A 22,208-nucleotide genomic window follows, 5' to 3' on the forward strand; every position below is an offset into this window, starting at 1 on the left:
GCTAGTAGATGTATCAGACATTTAGCAGGTTGAGAGTTATAATATTTCCCTCATGTCATATTGAGGTCCAATATGAATTGGACTTTAAAAAAAGAGAAAAACACAATAAAAATTAGGAAAAAAATAAAAATAAGGAAAATTAGAAGAAAAATAAAAAAGGAGAGAAAGCTAATGACAACAGAAGTCAAGCCAGCAAGTTAAGTTACTGGGAGGCAAATTTCTCAGTAAAAACGAAGCCCTATCGATATTTTTGACAAAGATTCAAGCACACATGTATTACCCTAAAACAATGAAACCTAAGAAGCATCTCCAGTCTATAATTTTTCTTCCTCTCTTTAGCTCTCAGAAAGTTAAAAGGCAGTCATTCAGGTGCTTTGATTAGCAGTTTAAATTTCTGCCTGGCAATCTGATTGGAATTAATCTGTAGCTTTCGTCTCTGGAGGCTTGCTTGCTAAGGGGTAGAGATCTATCCTGAAAAGGCCCAGGGCTTTGATCGTCTGTCTGCCTTTGAGACAGCTGGGGTTTGCTTCTTCTGCTCTGTGCATTTTTCTTTGGGTGACTGCATTCCAGGACTTATTTGGGGGTGGTGGGTTCCCCTTCCCAGCTGACCTTCACTTATCTCTGCACCATATTATAAAAAAAGATCTGGATTTGACTCTCAAAAAAAAAAAAGTGTCAATGTTGTAGTCCAAATTTATCATTAACTCTTTTCACTTTTCTCTCCCTTCAGGAGTTCTGCCTCAGGAGACTGCCTAGTTTTTATAGCACAGATACATTCATCGATAAAACAAAAACATATTCCTAGGGATCCTTATGAATTTACTAACAGTTTTAAACAGACACGTGTCTATTTCAATAAGATAAGCCATCAGCCCAAATCCTTCCTGAACTGTTTTTTACTTGTTTTTCTGACAAAGGTTTTTTTCCCTGATCATTACAATTGACTTATTTTATTGATTTATTAATTGACTTATTTTATTTTATGTTTCTTAAAGACAATGAAACCAAGAAAAATAAAACAGAACAAAGCCAATCAAAAACAAACCAGTGTAAGTGACACAGAACTTTAAAACAATAGGAAATCAGCAATGGTTACCACAATGCTGCTTGTTGTCTTCAAAATAGCTGCCCACACCTTCAGGCACAGTAAAAATCAAACAGAACAGGACAGAATAGAACCAACAGAAGCAAAAAAAGCAACACAATAAAGGACTTCAGAACAAGATAACAGTAAATCCAAAATGGCTACCATAATAGATCTTGTTATCTCCAAAATAGCTGTCCATCCATCAGACATAACAAAATCAAACAAGACAAAATGGAATAAAACTCACTGCAATAAAACAATAAGAATGATACAGGACTTCAAAACAAGATAATAGGGAATTAACAATGGCTACCAGGGCGCTCCCCATAGAGGCTACACTGTGCACTGCCATCTTCTGAATAAAGATAATCAGACCACTGGCCCTAGATCAAAGGCAGGGAAGCACCAAACACCACAAGCATCAAATTGCATTCACTGGGCTGGGGATTTAGCTCAGCGGCATAAGCACCTGCCTTGCAAGCAGGCGGTCGTGAGTTCAATTCCCGGTACCAATAAAAAGGAAAAAGACAAAAAAAAAAAAAAAAAGTTGCTTTCACCTCAGTAGCTGTCATCTCAGCCTGTGTTTCTCTGCATCAGCTGGTCACTTACAGGGGAGAAGGGGCTTGGCTCTTGTTTCCCAGTCCATGCTCCAGAAGGTGTTCGGGTCTGGCTGGCCCCCCAATGGCGGTGGCCCACTCATGACCTGTTAATTGACTTATAAAAAGTCCTGACCATTCTATTTATAGTTAAAAAACTAAGAACTGTAAGACGCTTATTGTAACTGAAGTTGGGCAATGTATCTCCGAGTGGTCTGATTTAGAAACAACTGTCCATGTGTCTGTCCATTTGCTTAACATGTGCTAAAACAGCTGTAATTGCTTTATTTAAGAGAAATAATTGTTTTTGAGCTCAACACTATTTTTATTTTTTGGTTCTTTCTGAGATTTTCATGGAGAAACAATTAGTATAGTTTTTCAGGATAACAATTTGCTTAACATCAGATTAAGACAAGCTTTAGGCTTACATAAGAATAGAAACTTTAAAGTTTAATAATATAAAGTTGACATGTGATTTGGATTAATATGCATGTTTCTGTGTTAACTTTCAGGTATGTTTTATATTACCCTCCAAGATTTCTACTTAAATTGGCTTATCAATAAGTAAACACTCAAGACATTACCTCAAATACTTGTGATTCATATAGCTTAGCAGTAGGCTAATTTAATTCAGTCGATAAGAATAAAACATCTTCAAAGTTGGTAAGCTATTTCCATCCAGGCTATTATGTTACCAAAATAATATCAAAATCAGTTTTATAAATACAATGTGTATTATTGTCTATACAGCACAATTTAAAAGTTTTTCTTTGTCAAAGATAATATATAGCTAGCTTTAAATAAGTCTTATCTGTTATAATAGGTCATTTAAAATAATTATTTTTGACTATGCTTTTGAGGTTAAGTTTTCTGTGTTTAAAACAATATGGTTTTCTACAAAATACTGAGATATTGTTGGTTAAACTTACAAAACTAAATTTAAAAGCAAAGGTTCTGCGTTTTACTTAAATATGTTTCTTATTCTTACGTTCTCAACATTAGACTTTTGCTTACTAATACATGAGTTTTAAGAGTTAAAGAGTATTTAAATATTAACCTATAAAATGTGTTCAACAATCACTTTGTGATTGGTTAAACAGCTGTTATCTCTGTTTATGATGTTACCTATATGTAAACATAGATCTACATATAGATGTGTGTGCGTGAACATCTAAAAACGAGCCATTAAGGTTAAGTTTGTAGAGTGTAATTATATTAATTTAACGCACACAAAGTAATAGATGCTATATTTTATAAATACATATTTAAACCTTAAACATACAAAATGATCAAAATTTGGCATCCGTTAAACTTAGTTCTGACATTTAAAATTGTTTTATATCTATTGATTTTGATTAATGAAGAATTTTTGGTATTGAATGAAAGAGATACACTTGTATATTGGATAATGTCTATTTGTGGTGATTGACACTGTTTCCAAAACTTATTGGAGCTATATAAAATGTGTTTAATTGTTGTTAATATAGTTACATCTTATAAAATCTATCAAAAGAGTAAAAAAAAATTTTTTTTATGACATGGTCTCATGATGTAGTTCAAGGTGGCCTTGAACTCAGTACAGAGCCCAGGCTGAGGTCAAACCCACAGTGATCCTCCTGCTTCAGCCTCCCAAGTGCTGAGATTATAGGTATCTACTACCATACCTGGCAAGGAATCTAAAATTTATCTTAAGAGTAAAAACTAGGGCTGGGGATTTAGCTTAGCAGTGTAAGTGCCTGCTTGGCAAACACGAGGTCATGAGTTCTATCCCTGGTACAAAAAAAAAAAAAGAAAACAACCAAAACAAACAAACAAAAAACCCCCCAAAAATAAAAAACAAATATATGTAAAGTTTTCTATATAGTTGTGATACCAATTATTACTAATCTCGAGGAATAGTGTTTTATGTTTGTGTTTCCCATTACGCAGGCCTCCAAAGATACAAAACTAAAGAAAAAAACTATCACACTGGTGATTTATGGTGATACATTTCTTTTAGGATGAAGCATCTGGTTCTCCCTTATTTGTGTTTCAACTACTTGTGCTGGAATGTTCCTGTCAGTCCAGCTGGTACAGTCAGCCAGATGATGCAAACACTTTCTCTTGCTAATATTTATGTTGCCATTGTGTAATCACAACAGCTAACGATACCCCGGATGCTGTACAGTCCAGGCAATGCCGTCTAGAAACTGAAACGTTAGAGGTTAATAATCTATGAAATGCATCCATAGACATTCTACTTAAATCTCACCCTGATAGCGGAGGATGGTTACAGATAACAAATTAAGTTAATGCTTCCTTATACCATTAAATATCTTGTCATTAAGTAAAGATAACTGACAAAAAGTTATTCTGTACTAAGATGAATGTTTAAATATGTTTCAGAGATGACAAAACCTAATGGTTCTAACATAATACATGTCCTCATGATTGTTAGGCTAAAATATGCTGTCCTGGATCTCAAGCTTTCTCTGTGAAACTTTATAATTTTTACCTGTTAACATTCAACAGGTATTCAATTTCTAAGACAACCATAACTGATAAAATCTACTTCTCAGGCAGGAGAAAATCCTGTGGTTTAAATGAAATCTCTGACTCCTATGTATCTTTTGGCAAATCTAAATATATTCATGTCTCTGCTGATACCTATTCTGATTACTTATGCGCCTCCTTGTGGAAGGCAGTGTTTTTTCTCAAGACTATTTTAGGACTTGGTCGCTGCAGAACCCTTCACCAAGCAGAATCCCTGTAACCTGTGTCAGGCTAGAGTGCCAATGGGCCACCGGACAGTCCTCTGTTCTTAATCGGCCAGTCACTCTTGGGGACAAAGAGTTACTACATATTTATTTGTTTGGTACCAGGGATAGAACTCAGGGCCTGTGCTAGCCAGGCAGGTGCTGTGCCACTGAACTGTATCTATTTAAAACTCAATCATTAAAACAAAAAGAGGGGAATATGGTAAGAGAGACTTTGTGCACAGGAATAATTATACAAGGTACTCCTTTCTTTAAATTTTAAAAATTGTGGCTGAGACAGCTTCACAGCAGAGGAAAAACATTTTATTTCCACAAAGGGAAAACCTCAGCTGGTCCACAGGGTGGGCCTCGTAGAAGTGCTCAGCTGGGGGGAGTGGGTGTGCATCTCTCTGATCACCAGGTAAGAAGCAACCCCACCCCTGAGCTGCAGGAGTTGGCACTTCCTCCAGGGAACAAGCAACAAGAGCAGGAGAACAGAGGCTACACCCTCCACCACAGTCCTCAGGACCTACCTGGGAGAGATTAAAAGGTGCACCACAGAGGCTGGGTGGGTGCCCCCAAAGCCGGCGTCCCTTCTAGTCCAGAAAACCTCTTCCTGTCACTAAAGCACAAGTCATCTGTAACACTACAGTGGCAAAGGTACAAGCACTCCTTTTCATTCTGCTTCTCACCAGCTGTGCACCAAAAGTAAGTGGCAGGGTACACTGGGCACCTAGCTTAACACCTGTGCTTTCGATGTAGTCAGCTGGAGGAACCCTGAGCGGCCCCTCTCCTCCAAGGATGGCTTTTCTACTGGCAGAGCCTGGCTGCCCCCTCTTAGTCTATCAGGGATTAAGGTAAAAACTATGGACCTCTGGATGTTCTATTGGCTGGCATTTATTACCTCATGAAAGGTACTGTTCAGCTCAAGAATTTGCTCTATGTATAGCCACTATGGTCACCTCCAGTAACCACTGTACACCACCACATTTTCATAGGCCCTAACCAAACTGAAGGGGCACTTCATCAAGTTTGCATTAATACTGCCAGAGTGCTAGGTTCCTCTGTGTCTGGGGGCACCTTCCTAAACCCATTATTCCTGCATGTTCTCATCTGTGGGTACCTATAGGAGATGAGCTAGACTTGGAGTGGACTTCATGTTGGCCCATCAATCGCTAAATTATTCATCTCGCTTATAACCTAACACTTAAAAATCTGATGATGTGATAGTCTAATTTGGCTGGAAACTATAGATTACCTTTTAATTAGGGTAGCATCCTTCCCTTATGGAATCCTGGGCATGCCAGACCTTTATTATGTCTTTCTCCTAGCACTCATTTTTATCTCTGAATGGAGATTAGGTATTCCTTCCTTTCCTGACATTATCAGGATCAGCAGCCATCAACATACAGATGAGCTCACATGGAGAGCTAATGCATTTCCATCCTCTATCACCTTGCCTGCAAACTCCACCTGGCTCACCCCATGTGTCAATAATCATGGTATTTCTCAATTAAATATTACTCAGATCATGGTGCTTAGACTAACAGCCAAAGCCCGGCTCCCCAACAGTCTTACATGTGACTAAGTAGGAGACTCTATTCTTAAACAAATTACCTCAACACTTGAACATCTCAGGCAAAAATGGTTTTTGGACCTTATGGCAGCAACAGAACTGGCTCTCACTCCAATTCATTCCATCCAAACCACTCAAACCGTGCATGGCTGTTTTCAAAATGTTACTTCTGTACTCTTAAACCTAGAAAGTAACTATGAAGACTTGATGCCTTGAGGCAGCTGGCAGATGGCTCAACAAACACCAGACACCTCACAGACCCAGCTGTGATCTGGTTAACGATCCACGTTGCATGGCTCCTATTCCATTTAATCATTGTGAATCTTGGAAAGAGATGCAGAGCCTTCTCCATGGTGTACTCAACAGAAATCTAGACAAGAGAAACTACCGGTCTTCAGGGCAGGCTTTAGGCCCAAATTTATAAGCTTGAAATGGAAGCCTGTAATATTATTTCATATTATCTCAATGATATTGCATATTGGTGGGGTCCCCAAAACTGGTTCTCTGGCCTCAATCTTTGCATTTGGATTTGAAATGATTTTCTTTTTGTTCTTTCTGGCAGCCTTAAGAGCTCTCTGTGTATTACTTCAGTGGATGCACTAATACCATGATGATCCCTCTCCACCAAGCTCGATATTCTTCTTCCCTTCAACCTGTCCTCTTTCTAAACCTGTGTACAGAGCAAGACATTGTGAGGGCATTGGTGAAGGTGTGTATGAGCTGTATATGCAGCAGTAAGGGACTTTTGGAGCCACACACACAAAACCTCCCAGAATACATGGTTAGATATTAAAAGATAGCTTACGGGACCACAAATCCAGGAGGCTCAATCACACTGTCTTAAGGAATGAGCATTCCGGCCTTCAGTCTCCCCAAACTTGATTTATCATTTAGATTTGTCTCAAGGTGGGTCACTGAACAGACCACCCTGTCCTTCCCCTGTCCCCTGCATGAGCTCCTGCCCAGAGGCCCTTTTCTTTTTTTCTTGCTCTCTGGTGCTATCAATAAAAGGCTACAGAAGCTTTTGTTCAGGGCCGTTGTCTGAGACTTTCTCACTCTGAGCCGTCTTGGTTAATAGCAGCTTGTCTTGGTTACTCTTCTCTCATTACTGGGACAAAATACCAGACACCCCAAATGAAGGACAGAAAGGTTTATTTAGCTCACGGTTTGTAGAGGCTTCAGTACCTAATCAGCTGGCTCCAAGGCAGGGAGGCGTGGCATTGGGGTAATTCTTTAAGGCAGCAGCCAGAGCAAAAGAGAACAATAAGCCTCATTTCCTTCCCTACATTGTACACAGCCTCCCACCATGCCCCCAAGGCAGGTGTAGCCCTTACAAAATCTCTGTGTCCTCCTCTTGTACAGAATGAGGATATTTCCAAAGTAAGGATCTTGTCTTTCTACTGAGTCTCTCAGTGAAACTTCTAAGCTTCTCAAGTTGACACAATGTATCAACCATAACAGCCCCATGTGTGCCTTCCCAGGGTTTGGATTAGACATTGACTCTGAGTAAACCTTTGTTTTATCTTTGGCATCTGTGTTAGTTTCTTTTCTCTTGTTGATGAGACAAAATATCCAACACCCAAAGTTAAAGGAAGAAAGGTTTATCTAACTCATGGTTTTGTAGAAGTTTCAGTCCATAATTAGTTAGGTGCAAGGTAGGCTGGCTTGGTAGAGGGGAACTTGTTCATGGTGCTTGAAGACAGAAAAATAAGAGAGGGAGAGGAAAGCAAGCCCCTTTCTACCCCGTACATTATATGCAGTCTGCCTGGTTTAGGACAGATGCAGCACTCACATACTTAATCCCCGCACTGAATCATGAAGCAATCACCAATTCCAGATTCAGCTGTGTCCAAGAAGCCCACCTACCATGAGTACATGAGACTTTGGGGGTGCATTCAGACACAAACCATAACAGCACTGTGCCACAGTTGTGAATTGTGACAGAACATATTTCAGTTTTGTGAATCAGAGCACAGTCAAATGGTTATGGCTCTCAGAGCCTGCTCGTTACTGGCACACTGGACAATCCAGGTGGATGATCCTGGGCCTGTTTCCTCTCAACCAGCCCAAGGAAACATCTGGATGAGCAGCAGTCCCTGGGAAACTGTCTGAAGCATTATTTGAGTGTCTTATGATCAGTATATTTCTCCTGGAATTTTTAGTTTAAATTGATATTTAAACTACAAAATGTAGTACAAAAAACCCAGTCACATAGCATTTATATAATCAGAATATTAATCTATCACTCTACCTTTGTCTATACTACATCTGTAATGATTCAGAATAGAAAAGCACATAGAAGGAAAATCACAATTGTGTTCCACATATAATTACACACTTAAAAGTGTACCCAAATTCTTGTTTCTTACTTTTACTGTATATGGAAAATGATCACTGAATTTAGGCAGTTGAAGGCCTCTGTTTATCAGGAGAGTGTGCTTTGGAGAATCATTAACAGGACAGTGGTGTTGGGAAACTGAGGCACTGGGTCTCTCTGTGTCCTCACCTTAATGAAGGTATAGACTAAGGCGTCTTCACCTTCTTCTATTTTTCTTCCTTTCTGTAAGTGACTCACAACACACAGAGGAACCCCTCTCACCTGTCCGTGTTCACCTGCCAGCATAAAGATATTGACAGCATGATGCTCCTGCCCCAAGGAAGCTGTCAGTCAGTCGTGCGTGTGTGTGTGTGTGTGTGTGTGTGTGTGTGTGTGTGTGTGTGTGAAAGAAGAGGAGGACAACGTAAGAATTGTCCATTCATCTGCAAGGGATGTGGCAGTACTCACCACAGAAGTATTGTGAGGATGAGCAGAAAGACATTTAGAATGCTCACCTCAATTCAGAGCACATGGAGGGAGCTAGGAAAGATGGTGTCTGGTTATTGATGGTAATCTGAATGATGGGGCCATCTGCCTTTCCCAACTGCTGTCAGATCTTCACTGTGCTGTGTCTGGTTGACATGCTGGAGTCTCCCCAATCTCCAGCAATCTCACCCCTTTGCTCTCTGATAGTGATGTGATGTTCTCTGACAGTTCCCTTCTGGGGAGCAGAGTGTAGGGATTGCTTTCTTTAGTGGGCCACCGTGGGTTTGGTTTCATGCCTACCTGCCTTAGGACTAGGTCCCTCAAGGACACCTCTACTCTGCGGTAGATGTTCCATTAGAGTTTGCTCTGCCTTTTGCTACAGTTTCAGGGGTTTAAATAGGTTGCTTAAATAGATGCTTTAGAAACATGGCATCCCTCGGTCTGCTCCTGTTGGTCCTCAGCCCCTCTTTAACTGACCTCACAGGAAATTTCAAGATGCTGATCCCAATTTGCCTTGGAAATATGTTCCAGAGAGTGAAGGGGTTTCAGAGAGAGCTCTGCCTGGGAATAATGTTAAGAAACAGCCGAGATAACCAGCAGCAAATGATCTTAAATTATTGACAGAGGCAAAATGTAATGCTTGCCTTTTTTCTGGTACCACAGACTGACATGACTCAGAGCCTCGAGACAGGGCTGGGATAAGGCTGAGCCCCGACAGAGCATCAAGGATGGATTGTCTTCTTTCACTCATTTGAGGGCAGAATTTTCTCTTATTTTTATTGTAGTTCTTTTGTATTTAATATACAAGAATTTGACAAAGTACTACAGTATAATCATCTAATAATATCAATTTTACCCCATAAAATTATTATATCTAGTCTTAAAATGTTAAATATGTCACTATTAGAAGAAAGTAACATAAAATTCAGTTTATAATATTAAAAATCCTAACATGACACAATGTTATCAATCACATTCCTTGGTAATATTAAACTTTCTTCATTTTCCTTTAATTTTGCATTTTTAGTGTAACAAATTGAGATTGAAGCTGGCTTTTGTTCCCAGTGTCTTGGCAGTGAGTGGCAGAAAACTGAGACATGGAGTGCTGACAGAATGATCATGGGAACCCTGGTATTTCATAATGTCAGAAAGAGGCGACCGAGATTTGAGATCCTGCATGTAACCAGCCGTGGGTTTGCATAGATGACCCAGAATTGCAGAACCTTCGGGTCCAGCCACTTTTGGATAAATGCAATTAGAAAATGACTGGAATTCAATTGTGTAGCTCAGCAGAGATGGAGATCTTCCTTCTCACTGGTCTTAGTTTCCTCTGTGTTTTTAAAAAATTTATTTTAAAGAGGGTAAAATTAAATAGAACAAAACAGAACATAAGAAAGCAATGTAAGAGACTTAAAATTCAAAGCAAGACAACCAGAGATCTTCACTATCATATTGTCTCTTGTTTTCTTCCAAATAGTTGTCCATAACTTCACATACAGTGCATTCATACAAAACAAAATAGTATAAAACTGATCTGAACAGGATGATGAAGGCGTTTTAGGTCTTCAAGCCCAGACAATAAGGAAGTAAACAATGGCTGCCATAATGTCTCTCATTTTCTTTAAAATAGCTGTCCATAGCTTTATGCATGTTGAAATTAAACAAAACAAAACAGACTAAAATCACTGTGAACAAAGATTAATATTATTGCTGGATTTCACATCATGATGCTACAGAATCAGCACTGGGTACTGTAGTATCTCCTTTTCTTTAAAGTAGTTGTTCATTTCATCATGCATTATATAATCAGTTCTCATAAACTATAATTTCTATGCATGCATAAGTCTCTACACATATATCTATCCTTTCTTTTAGAGGGAAAAACAAAATAAAGCAAGACAAAACAAACCAAATTCCTAGAAAAACATGAAATGTAAAACACAATACAAGGTGATCCCCAATGGTTACTATGATGTCTCTTGTTGTCTTCAATAGAATTGCCTATATTATCGGGCATAATATAATTGAATATAGCAGTACATAACAATATTAACAAAAAACAAAACATCAGAGACATCATAGGACTTCAGAAGCAGGTAATAATCAAACAGAGTGGGCATCCTAGTGGATCTTGTCATCTTCAGTGTAGTTGCCTATACTCTCAGACTTGATACTATCAATCATAGCAGATTTGAATAAAATCAGTCAATACAAAATAACAATCTAACCAACCAGATTCAAATAAGATCAATCATAATAAGACAGTGTAAATTATACAGGGATTCAGATTAAGTTAATAGGAAATTAAGAGTGATTACCGTAATATAGCCTGCTATTTTTGGGATAGATGTCTGTGCCCTCAAATCTAGTACAAGTAGACAAACTAGAACAAAATATAATCCATCTAAACAGAGCGACGAGAATAATGTGGATTCTAAATCCTGATACATTATTAACAATATCCCTGCCTTCCTTTTTTAGACAGTTCCTCCCCTTTCACTCCCACAGGGTGCTGCACATTTTGGGTCCCACCAACTCCCTCAGTTTTTAGATTGGGGGGGCAGCCTGCTATTTACCTAAGTGGTTCCAAGCCTTCTCACTCCTGGACTTGATAGCAAGTTGTATTCCTTTACCTAGAAAAGCCCCAAGGTTTTCCTTCGTTATAGCTGAGTAGTTCTCTACTGCACAAAAGTATCTTATCTTTCCAACCTCTCTGCAGGTGCTGGGTAAGTTGCCCCTATTTCTCTCTGGTTCCCTGTCACATAGAGCATTGTTTTCTTTCTTTTTTTTATTTAAGGAGAAAAAGAAAAAAACAGAAAAAGGGTATAAGTAATACAAAATTTAAAAAATAAACAGTAAGAAATCACTAGTTAATAGATTACATATTCTCATCTTAGAAATAGTTGTCCAAGTTACAAAATTGAAGCATATAAAGTGGACTTTCAAACAGTGAGAGTACAAAGAGTTTTGTTCAATGATCCAAAAAAACTCAGTAATATGGTTATCCATCTTACACACTCAAATATATATGCAGTTATAACCTTTAGAGCACCTTTTCTTTTCTTTGACACATTTGGGTTTTATTACTCCCACAGTTCTTATTACTTTTTTTGAAGAAAGTAAAACCAAAAGCGACATATCAGAACAGAGTCAGTCAAATCAAAAGGATGGATGTAATAGATAATGTAAAAACAAAATACAAGGTGGTCAACAATGGTTACCATACTGCCTCTTGCTATTTTAAGAAGAATTGCCAGTTATAATAAAATTGAACAAAACAGTAAAGAATAAAACCAAAGCATTGGGGATATTACAGGACTTTAAAAGAAGATAATAGTCAACCAGAATGGGCGTCATAATGAATCTTATTGTCTTCACAGTTTTGCCTATACTTTGGAACTTGGTACTATCAAGCAAAGCAGAATAGGGGAAAATCAATCAAAACAAGATCATGAGGGCAATTCAGGATTTCAAATCAACTTATTGGAAATAAAAGTAGGTTACTATAATGTATCCTGCTATTTTTAATTTATTTTTCCCTTAATAAAAAAGTAAATAATTAAAAAAAGGGGATTGAGATAAAAGAGGGCATAACAACAGAACAGCGCAGGTCAGAACATAACCATTTAAGCAAAATAGTGTTTCACCACAAGATATCCTGACATAAAAGTAGTTACCATAGTGTCTCTTTCCTTGAAATCTTTGAGTATAACTTCCTATACTGTAGCACCAAACATATCAAGACACTATAAAACCATTCAAGAGAATGACATTATTACCTGGTATTTAGAACCAATTAATAGAAAATGAACAATGGTTTCTGTATAATCTCTTTGTCTATAAAAGTTTTTACTTATATTATCATATATAATAAAATTCAATAAGATACAACCTTTTAAGACCAATGGAGACAGAAGAATACAAGTTTGATGGGACTTCAAAACAAGATGATACTAAATCAGCGTTAGCTATTATGATGTCTTGTTTTCTCCAAAACAGCTGTTCCTACCATCCGATCTTCTCTGCCTCATTTCTCTTTTTCTATCGTTTGTTGTCAGTTTGTCTTCTTCATTTCACTTTCTGCTCCATTCATTGTGGCCTCTCTGCCACTATTTCTGGAATCTTGGTATTTTCCTTTTTTAGAATATCCTGCAGTATTCTCTGTAGAGTTGAATTGGTGGTTGCAAATTCCCCTAGTTCCTCTTTATCCTGGAAGCACCTTGTTTTTCCATCAATTTCTAGGGACAGTTGTGCAGGATATATCAATCTTGGCTGGAGGTTATTATCTTTCAAAGCTTGAATGTGATTTGATGGTTTGTGCTGAGAAGTCTGCTGTAATTCTGATGGGTGTTCCCTTGTAAGTGATCTGTTTCTTGTCTCTGACGGCTTTTAACATTCTGTTCTTATATTGGATTTCTGGAATTTTGATTATTATATGCCTGGGTGTAGCTCTGTTTGGGTTGTAGGTGGTTGGGGTCCTGTGTGCCTCATTATCTGAGTTTCTTTACCATTTGCTAAATTATGGAAGTTCTCTTGGATTGTTTCTGTGAGTAGCTTTTGTAGTCCATTTGTTTGTGTCCCTACTTCTTCTTTTATGTTCTTAATTCTTAAGTTATAGATCCTCTTATCATCCTCTAGCCTTTGTATTGTTGCTGTTTGTTTTTTTTGTTATTTTTAAGAAGTTTTTCATTTCATGCTCCCATATTACAAATCTGCCCTTCAGTTCAGATAATGTATCCTTAGTTTCTTTCAAGCTGTTATGCTAGTTTTCGATAGAGTTTTTAGTTTCCTGGTAGTCTCTTTGAACTTGCTTCATGTATTCTATGTTTTCTCTATTTTCTCCATCAAACAATTCTCCCCTTTTTTTCTGTTCTTCCATTCCACCATCTGGTTTTTTTTTTTTTTTTTTGGGTGGTGCTTAGCATTCCTCTAACTATTCTACTTATATCTTGCTTCAGGTCATTAATAACTTCATTACTGAACTCATCTATGAGGCTCTGGAGATAGTGCTTTATGTCTATTGGTGCCATGTCTGAGATTGCATGTTTCTCAGGATTGGGGGCCGAGGACCCTTTCTTGTTGCTCCCTCTTCCCATATTTTTTGTTCCTTTTACACAAGCAAATATAGGAGGCCCAGTTTCTTTCTTTGTTGGTTACAGTTTGTTTGAATTGTGCTGGCTAGGTGTTCCCACACACTGCAGTGTACTAGGAAGACAGAGACCTGGGCAGCCTATGCTGGGCCTGCCCCTCCAGGTCAACCTACTGAAGTCTTCTCTGCTAGAGTCCACCTCCTGGTGCTGGGACCTGGTTTGGGCTAGCCTATTGGGTCTTAGTCAGCGGTGTCATGCAGGCCAGGCACTGCCCACCAATCTCACTTGAGAGGGGAATATGTGACTGAAGTCACTGCAACAACCTGTTCTGGCTAGTCTGCCCAGTCCCAGTATGTCCTTTGCTGAAGCCTCCTACTCTGTGGAACGGTCTCCAATCCGCTCACTCACCACAGATCAATGCAGGGCTCCAGGCCAGTCCCACTCTCAACTCCATTCACTGCTTCCCACTCTCAGAGCTTTCACACCTCTCTCCTTGCTGCACCAATAAGGACACAGCAGCGGCTGCAGGAAATTCAAATCGCAGCTTCCAGGGGCATGGGGTCCAGCTTCCAGGCTGAGACCTTATCTGTTCCTGTTATATCACTGGGATTGAGTTTCCAGTTGGTTTCTGTGAGTTTAGTTTGTTCCTGGGTCAGCAAAGTATATCTCCCCTTGCTTAGGATTTCTTGCCTGGCTCCATTCCTGGATTTTAAGTGCAGTTTCTCAGAGAGTCTTTGAAGCTGCTGCTATCTATCCACCATGTTCTCCCGGAAGTCCAACATTTTTTCTTGGTGAGTACATTCAATTTTCTTCTGGCCAGGGATTAAGCTCAGCAGCATGAGTGCCTTCCTGGCAAGCACAAGGTTGTGAGTTCCATCCAGTTTTTGGTTTCAGGCCACACTCAGTTGGCTCCAAGGCAGGCGGGCAGAGCATTGTTTTCTCATGTTTGATTTTTGGTCTATAAACTCTCTTTCAGGGTAATTATATTTCCTATACAGAGCATCTCGATGGACCCTACCTCCTCATCTACTCTGCCTGTGTTTCTTTTTGTTAGTGTATCAAGGCCATCTATGTTAGAGATGATAGCCAAACTTCCTCATCTCTGCTATGCTATTTTTCTGCCATTGTTCTACTTTTCTCCTTCATTCCACAGAGTGCCCTGTTCATTGAGGCCTCTCTACCACTGTTCCTGAAATCCTAGCTTTTTTCCTCTCTCTAGAATGTCCTTCAGCATTTTTTGTAGGGTTGGATTAGTGGTCACAAATTCCCCCAGTTCCTCTTTGTTGTGGAAGTGTCTTGGTAATCCATTAATTTTTTCAGGGTACATCAATCTGGGTTGGAAGTTATTTTCTTTCAGGGCTTAGAATACTTTGATTCAGGCTCTTCTTTTTTATTTTAAAGAGATTAAGACAAAAGAGGATGTAACAAAGCAGATCAGATCAGAACAATGCAAGTAACACAGCATTTTACCACAAGACAACTCATAATTTATAGTTACTATCATAGCGTCTCTTTCTTTGAAATAGTTGAGCATAGCTTCATGTACGATAGTATCAAGCATAACAAAACAGTATAAAACCATTCAAGAGAATGAAAGCATTACAGGGATTTCAGAAATATAGCAGAGAACTAACAATGGCTATTATATTATCTCATTATCCATAGAAAATTTGTTTATACTATCACAGATAATAAAATCCAATAAGATATAACTTAAGGATAGAACCAAAGGCAAGAGAAAAACAAAAGCATAGTAGGACTACAGAGTAAGATGATACTAAATCAGCTCTGGCTATTCTAATGTGTTCTTTTCTTTAAAATAGCTGTTTATACTACCACAGATAAGAAAATCAAATAAACTAGAATAAAACCATTTCAACTAAAGAATGCAGACACTATAAGGCTTCAGAGCAATGTAATGGGGAATCATGATTACTATAAACTCTTATGTACTCTTACCATTTCTTACACTAGGGAGACTATTTGGTATTTATACACATGAGTTTGATTTATTTCATTAATAAGTATGGTCTCAAGTTGTGTCCATTTATTTATAAATGTCTCAGTGTGATCCTTCTTTGTAGCTGAGTAGTACTCCATTGTCTAAAAATACCACAGCTTTTTTTTTTTATCCATTCCTTAGTTGATGGACACTTAGATTGTTTCCAAGATCTGGCTATTACAAATTGTGCTGCTATAAACATGGGTGCACATATATCACTGTGGTATGATGTTTTCAGTTCTTCTGGGAATATGCCTAGAAGTGGAATAGCTGGAACAAATGGGACTTTCAATCCCAGTTTTTTGAGAAATCTCCAGACTGACCTCCACAATGGCTGCATCAATCTACACTCCCACCCACAGTGCAGGAGAGTTCCTTTTTCCCCACAGCCTCTCCAGAATTTGTTGTTGGTAGTTTTCTTGATCCTGGTCATTCTTTCAGGAGTGAGATGGAATCTCAGTGTGGTTTTAATTTGCATTTCTCTAATGAGCAAAGATGATGGACATTTTTTCATGTATTTATTTGCCATTTGTATTTCTTCATTTGAGAACTGTGTATTCATCTCAGATGCCCATTTTTGGATTGGATCTTTGAATTTTGGGGGTCTGATTTTTAAAAATTCTTTACATGTTTTAGCCAAAGTCCTTGGTCTGAGGGAGAGTTCACTAAGTTTTTTTCCCAGTTTGTGGGTTTTCTTTTCACTATGCTGGAGATTTCTTTTGACATGCAGAAACTTTTTAATAAGAAGTGGTCCCAGTTATTGATTCTGGGAAGTATTTCCTGTGCAGTTTGAGTCCTGTTCATGAATTCTCTACTTATCCCTTTGTCTTCAAGATTTTTACTTAATTTATCTTCCAACAGATTTAGTGTTTCTGTTTTAATATTCAGATCTTTGATCCATTTAGATTTTATTTTAGTACATGGTGATAGGCATGGGTCTACTTTTTGTTTTCAGCATGTGGAGAGCCAGTTTTTCCAGCACCATTTATTAAAGAGACTGTCGTTCTTCCAGTGAACCTGCTTGGCCCCTTTATCAAAGATAAGGTGGTTGAGTGTGTTTGTAGTTGTGGTTGTATCTTTTAATCTATTCCATTGATCTTCAGCTCTGTTTTGATTCCATTATCATGTTGATTTTATTACACTTGCTTTGTAGAATAACTTCAAGTCAGGGATTGTGGTGCCTCCTGCCTTGCCTTTGCTGCTTAGAATTGCTTTTGATATTCTAGTTCTCTTCTGGTTCCAGATGAATTTTAGGAATGGTTTCTCTAGCTCTATGAGGTATGTTGATGGCATTTTCATTGGGATTGCATTGAATCTGTATAACAGTTTTGGGACAATGGCCATTTTTAGAATATTTATTCTTCCTATCCATGAGCCAGGGATATTTTTTCCATTTTCTGAGACCCTCTTCAATTTCTTTTTTCAGGGTATTATAATTTTCCCTGTATAGATGATTTACTACTTTTGTGAGATTAATTTATAAGTATTTCATTTTTTGGTTGTTAGTGTGAAGAGTGTGGCTTCTTTTATTGATTTGATGGTTTGTGTCAAGAAGTTTTTTGTGATTTTGATGGGTTTTCCTTTCTAGGTGATCTGTTTCTTTTCTCTGATGGCTTTTAATATTCTGTTCTTGTGATGAATTCCTGGGATCTTGATTATTATATGTCTGTGTATAGCTCTGTTTTGGTTGTAGGTGGCTGGAGTTCTGTATGCCTCATACATATGAATATCATTTGCTTTTCCTAGGCTTGGGAAGTTTTCCTTAATTATTTCTGTAAATAGCCTTTGTATTTCCTTTGTGTTCAACTCTGCTTCTTTACTCACATTTTTTATTCTTAAGTTATAGATCCTCTTGTCATCTTTTAGCCTTCGTATTGCTACTGCCTGTTTCCTTGTTATTTTTAAGAGATCTTTCCTTTCATGATCAGACATTGCAAGCCTATCTTCGCATTAATCTATCTCTAGTTTCTGTCAGGTAATTTTTCCAGCTTTCAATGGAGTTTTTAATTTCCTGGTAATATCTTTGAATCTGTTGCATGTATTCTAGGCTTTCTTTATATTTTTCATTGAATGTTTATTTTTTTGTACTCCTCCATTCTTCCATCTGTCTTCTTGAGAGGTGCTTAGGATTTCTTTTATTAATCTTCTTATATCTTGCTTTACTTGAATTAATATTTCAGTTTTGAGCTCGTCTATGATGTCATGAAAACATCTCTTTATATCAGCTCATGCCATGTCTGATATTGCATGTTTGCTTCCCTCAATCTCTTCTGTATTTACTTCTCCTAGAACAATATTCACTGGTTTGGGGCTGGGGACTTTTTCTTATTTCTTTCTCTTGTCGTGTTTTTGGTTTATTCCATATACATGTATAGTGGAGGCAGATCCCAGCCCCTTTTCTTTTTGGTTATGGTTCTTCTGAAGCGTGCTGGATAGGGATTTCTGCCCTCTCCAGTTTGCTGTTGGTCATTGAGGTGCAAGCTGGGGTGGTGTATATTGGCTCCTCCCTTCCGAGCCAGTCAACCAGTGGGGGCCTTCACCATGTTAGTGTGTGGTATGCATATGCAATTGGTTTGGGACAACTTTGAGGACAATTTTGTTCCTGGCTACTGGGGCCTGGCCAGGGGTGTGACCCAGCCCACGCAGATCCCACCAATCTGCTCTGGGCAGGAAGCAACCAACTGATCCTCTTTGTTCATGCCCATCCTTCCCAATTCCAACATGTCATCCAGTCAGTTGACTCTTTCCCGTGGAGGGTCTTATTCCAAACACTCACTGCAGGTTAGTGCAAGTCTCCATCCTGACTCTGTTCTCTGTCTGGCTCACTGACCCTAAACTTCAGGGCGACTGTGGCTCTGGTGGCAAGCGCGCTGCGGCTGCGCGTCTGGGCAGCTCCAGTGAGAGTGCTGTGGCCGCGTATCAGAGTGGCTCTGATGGCAGTTCCAGGATCGTGCATCTCACCCATTCCTTTCCCTTTAGTTTCTTCCTGGGTCGAGAGGATCTATCTCCTTCTGTCTGGCCTTCTTCAGGATGTTTTATTCTGGCATTTGAGCTGTTTGTCTCAGGGAGGCTCTGTACTCTGCTGCTTACTGACCCACCATCATTAGCTCCTAACGTCCACACAGGGCAGATGTGACTGACTGATTTCCAGTAGCCTTTGTCCTCTGGATCATGAGGGTATTTTTTCTCCTCATTTTCTTGTTCAGGGGTGGAGCCAACAGCATCCAGTGGAGGAGATCCACCTGGTACCTGGAAGAGGACTAAGCTGCTGGGAAGGTGCTGGGCTGGTATCCTCACCACCACCCTACAAGTTTTACAACATAACCAGTCGAGGCAGCTGGGAAAAGGCACAACAGCTGCCTAGGCTCGAATTTAATTTGAGTATAAAGATACATTCATGGGGGCTGGGGATTTAGCTTAGCGGCATAAGCGCCTGCCTTGCAAGCAGGCAGTCGTGAGTTCGATCCCTGGTACCGATAAAAAGGAAAAAGACAAAAGAAAATATATTCATGGTCCTCCTTGTGCATTTTATGGGCCATTCAAGCATAACATAGTTATTTCATGAATTCTCAAAGGTCTATTTTATATCTCCTATGCACATGCACACAAAAAGGCCAATGAAAAAAGGGATAAAAAGCATTCATAGAATAGCCTATATTTCTATAATAGTTCTGTATGTCCACTCTGTGGTTATTTTCTTTCTGTGTCTGAACATTTTTAGAAGAGAAAGCAGATGAATGTTGAGGGAAAGATACATTTAGGTACAATAGTGTAATTGTTATCACTGTACTACATTTGTTTAGCAAATATCCAAGTGCATTTAAAATGAGAGTCTGCCTTTTTGCTGGTGGTTATCACTCATGGCCGTACATCCATCCATACATTAAAATGATATTTATTTACACTTAATTTTAACATGTTGGCATATGTTGATGGAACAATTTTTACATATGCAGTTTTTTTCATAGGACTTGGGCATGGTGTTCAATGGGGAATATTTTATATAGGTGACAAAGTGTTGGTCTAAAATGTAAGTCTGTATACATAGGATATCTTCCCATCTAAGCCAAAAAATACTGGGCCATTGCTAAGTCATCTTAATGAGTTAAGGATTGTGTGTAGCTTTATTTTTTGAAGTGAATGTATTTGTATCTGTTTTGAAACTCTCAGGGATCAGTCAAACAAATACTCTTGTGGATGGGAAGAATACATGGCCATAAAACTCCATGACTTATTTCTCTCTGAGATGAGAAGGGATTGTCCAGGACAAAGCTATGCCATGGAATTGAATTTGGTTTTGAACACTGTTCCCACCAGAGTCCTGATGTGTGAAATAAATAACTCCTTCTCTTTTGTACAGAAGAGCACAGACACCTTTGTCACATACATCTGTCCTAGAGTAAGCCACTTTTTATTTGTAAGCAAGGCCACAGGAATTAAACTCTCCCAACAAAGGAGACAGTGTGAATGGATTTCAGGTTGCTGCTCTGCTTTGCTACTAAAAGGAAAAGGGAAACGTCCCCATCAAGGCCTGGTGGCCTGGAGGAGGCTGGTGAAAGCTGCCTATGCCTGGTCTCCACACTCAGCTCCAGCCTTGTGCTGCTGTGAGGAGCATGCCATTCCCCATGTGCTCCCTCCCACAGGTCCAGGGTGGGGCTCTGCAGATACCTGCTCCCTTTCCTTGTCCCCTTGTACCTTCTCTTCCTTATAGGTTTAATTGATCACAATGGAGGCACACTTGACAGAACTGCCAGTCAACAGAAATTGTCCTCCCCCTACCCCAGACAGGGTACTTCTGTTTCTTAGTTGCCCAGGCAATAGTTTCTGTTCCAGTTCTGATTGCTTCTGTCTTTTAGAAATGATTGGGCACTGTGATGCAGAGCTGGTCACTACGATGCACATTGTATAAATCAGTCCCCAACTGACAACATTGTGCCTCTGTGCTTCCTGCTTGCTTATCCCATGATAAGCCCTAGACCACCAGAAATCAGGGCCTGATATTCTGGGAATGATCCTGATCAGAGCCATCAATGTTAATAAATCTACCTCCAAATCCTGGGTGTCACTTAGGTGTTTTTGCTTGCTGTTGGCAGCCACACTGCTTATTCTCTTCTAATCAGAAGATTAGCGATGTACTTTTATAAAGAAGAAAATAACACAACTCTGCAGGTGTTCATGGACTCTATGTCACTGGGCTTGGAGCAAAACTTACATTTCAGTGCAGGCCTCTCCAAGCCAGTTTAATTCCAGAGCAGAGACAGCACCAGGAATGATGTACCTGTCTCGGTGGTCTGGCCTTTCTCCACAGGACGATGCTGTTATTGGCAGGTTTCTGGTGTCCTCTTCCACTTGAAAGGTATGTTCTCAGTCTGGTAAGCTGGTTTGTTATCTGGGAAGTTGGACATTTGAGATGATTTATGAAAGCTCAGCTGTTGCTGCTGTGGGTTGTGAGACTACAGGTGGCCAGTGAGAACAAGGTCTTGTTGGCTTGATTTTGGTTGGCTCACTTGACCAGATATTTATTATTCTTTGTGTGAAACTATTTTACTTTGACAGATGCTTTGACCCTCCATGGTAATAAAGATGTGCACTGTGGTGGAGAAGCTCAAACATTGGGTAATCCTTAGACATTCCCATTAGTTTTGGTAAGGCCTATTTGTACATGCATATTTAGTAGGACCTAGAAGACCACAGATCAGATAGCTAAGATACAGAAAATCTGTTTTGAATGAGAAAAGAATAGTTTTTTTTTCATTGTGCTTTCTCATCCAGATACTATGTACTTAGTATATTGTCTCCTTCTGAAGGCAGCGTAAGGCTCTCTTGGATCAGAGCAAGCTGATCTTTAAGCAAGCAAACTCTTTTCATGTGCTACTATCAAGCTGAGAAGCCAGTTTTCAGAGTTGGTGTGGGGAGAGGAAAGATAGGTTTAACCTCATCATGATGAAGAGTATCAGCTGTGGTAGATTCCAGTTCAGTTCCCTTTTGCCATCACTAATGTAGCTGTAACTTTTTTTATCTCTGAGTTTCAGGGTCCCAGATGAAACCAAAACTCCCAGTACTATAAAGTGTAAATGTATGGTGGACATCACTTAATGTAGCTATAGTATAGGCATGAAATAAAGGGTCAATAAAAGATAGCTGCGACTTTTACTTTGCAAACCAGCTTTCTGATTGCAATAAATACATGGAATTTTTATTTAAAGAGATAAAAAACAGATAAAGATGATAGAAATAATACAGAATTTCAGAAAAATAAACAGTAAGAAATCGCTAGTTGATAATTTATATATTGTCATCTTAGAAATAGTTGTTCAAG

Source organism: Cavia porcellus, unplaced genomic scaffold (assembly GCF_034190915.1).
Source record: "Cavia porcellus strain 051 isolate PalLab524CR breed Dunkin Hartley unplaced genomic scaffold, mCavPor4.1 scaffold_20, whole genome shotgun sequence".
Classification (NCBI taxonomy): domain Eukaryota; kingdom Metazoa; phylum Chordata; class Mammalia; order Rodentia; family Caviidae; genus Cavia; species Cavia porcellus.